The sequence below is a fragment of the Schistocerca americana genome, chromosome 4 (genome assembly GCF_021461395.2).
Source record: "Schistocerca americana isolate TAMUIC-IGC-003095 chromosome 4, iqSchAmer2.1, whole genome shotgun sequence".
In the NCBI taxonomy this organism is placed as follows: domain Eukaryota; kingdom Metazoa; phylum Arthropoda; class Insecta; order Orthoptera; family Acrididae; genus Schistocerca; species Schistocerca americana.
Window position 1 is genome coordinate 150,130,809 of NC_060122.1, and position 2,498 is coordinate 150,133,306.

Below are 2,498 nucleotides of genomic sequence, written 5' to 3' on the forward strand. Positions count from 1 at the left end.
AACATTCCTCCTTTTGCGGACCACAGTCGCGAGAAAATCTAGTTTACCGGTTTCTGTCTCTGGTTATTCCCATTTTGATCCCCGTTGCTACCTTGCCTACTATTTCCAGCCCTTCTCTGCGCAGCTGATTTATACGATTGTTGGAATTCGGCTGATAATGTCAATATCACGCTGGAAGCGCTTCCGATCAGCGTCCTGCCAGCTCCTATCTCCCCTATTGTGTCCATTATTTCTGGTAACAGGCTGCACCCTCCACGAAACGAACTCTAGAAAATTGTCTATTGCTTCCGTGGGGCTGTGAACCGAATTCCACTGCAAATAATCAGGCAAGCGCCTCTTCAGAGCTAAAATCCCTGCGAGTGTGTCCAAGGGCCTGTCTAAATGCTATAACTTTTGCAGTTCCAACTCAAAAAACTAATGATGGCTCTCGATCTTCCACCATAATCGAGTCCATCAACATGAGGTGGCAAATATGAGGTAGCCAAGGAGGTGGATCCGTGGGTGGGTTGTACTATGCCAAGACTGCTTGGTAGCTACTATAGGAAAACACAATTAATTAGCAAGAGTACAAGATAAGAAAGTATTTATTACTTAACTTTGCTGTAGTCCATGATCAGTTAGTTGATAATTATAGAAGACGTGACTAGACTAAGCGTATGTAGAATGACATAATTTACAAGTCACAGGTCTTGCAGTGACGAATTAATCTCTCGTAATCTTGAATGTCGAATCCGGTGAATTTGAAGATTAACTTGGAACGGAGCTACAAAGACTTGATGGGAGCAATGACTGAGCAGCAGACGATGACTAACATCGGCGCTGGCTGACCACTGAGCGCGGCTACGAACTGTAGACTGGCACAACTTCACTACTCTCCTGCTGCACATGAAGTGGCTTAGCGGCGCCTCGCGGCGAGCATAAGTACTGCGACTGGCTGTGTACTCTTTGGCTAACAAAGCAGTTCTTCTGTTCCGTTTATAGAGAGAATCGCATTCGGCGGATCGATCTCTCAGGCGGCGGTGTGGTCGTATAACTGACGACATCACAACCAACACATGCTCCCTGGATCCCTGCTGCAACACCGCCCGCTCGGGAACGCGTTTTGTAATTGCGTCTTCTTTCCTACACCCCAATATTTGTTAAGCAGGGGCGTCTCAAACGGGGCGTAGTCGCTAAGTTCTGCCGCATTTCGAATCGTCCACTGCTGTGCGTCTCCATCAAGCTACTGCTTAACGAACTTAACTTTCATCTCGTCTGACTTGCCTTTCACAAAACAGTCCTTGCACACGATAAAAAAATCCATCAGTGGTACTTACTTTCCTCATTAAAATACAGGATGTTTATACATTAGTCACACAAAAGTAATCTTTAATTGTGGAAAAGTCAAATAACTTAACAGAAATGTTTGACATTCCACTGAACGCAGTATGTCTTCAAGTTCTATTTACAAATGCTGTCACTAGTTGAAGAACATGAATCGGAAGTTCTAATTAAGTGGCGATTTGGGAGAGTTGCTCCTGGGACATGTCGGCTGTCATTTTCACCACAATTGTTGACGAAATTATTGCCATGGCTGAGAATGCTGGACGCAATGTGTGGTCTTCAAGAAGTGCACGAGCTCTGTAACGACATTTGATCATTCCGCGGTTCACCGTTTGAAAAGTGCTGCGAACAGTTATCAGATGGTATCCAGACAGTCGTGGATGCAGATGGTCGTCACATTCAGGAACGTTTGTAATCTGGAACGTAAACATGGTACTCAATTAGCAAATGTTCCCCTCTCGTGTGGAAACCGAAGTCTTTCAATGGTTTGTTTGTTATTTCTCTTACGGGTGTCCTTACAAATGTTTTCACGAAGGTTTGTGTCCAACGGTCACACGTTTTTTAGGGGTCACTGTCAAGCAGCGAAAGTTCAGTTCAAACTACCAAGTAACTGGAGAATTTATACCAGGCTGGTGAGTATTACATTTGCGAATAATACACGTCACACCTGCTACACATAAGATGAAGATGCAGAGAAGCACTAAATGTAATTTAGTAGAAGTCTAACAATGTGATTTATTTTCGTGTATGTGCTGCAGCAAAGAAGTCCCAAGCACCAAAATTACGGATTGGCATTGTTAACAAAGCTACAAATAGAGTATTCACTGAGCTGCGCGGCAAGGGACGGTTCGGTGGAGTGGCGTTGTAAGTAAGCTGTTTATGTTTTCCCAATATAAGTAAGCTGTTTATGTTTTCTCTATGTAAGTAGGCTGTTTATGTTTTCTTATTGGCAACGTTACGTAGCGCTCAATATGAAAATCACTGGCTGTGCTGTGTGCAGTCTGTGGCTGCTTGGCATTGTTGTAATACTCGCCATTGTAGTGTTAGGCAGCTGGCTGTGAACAGCGCGTAGCGTTGCGCAGTTGGAGGTGAGCCGCCAGCAGTGGTGGATGTGGGGAGAGAGATGGCGGAGGTTTGCAATTTGTCATGAACTGATATATATATTATGACTTGTG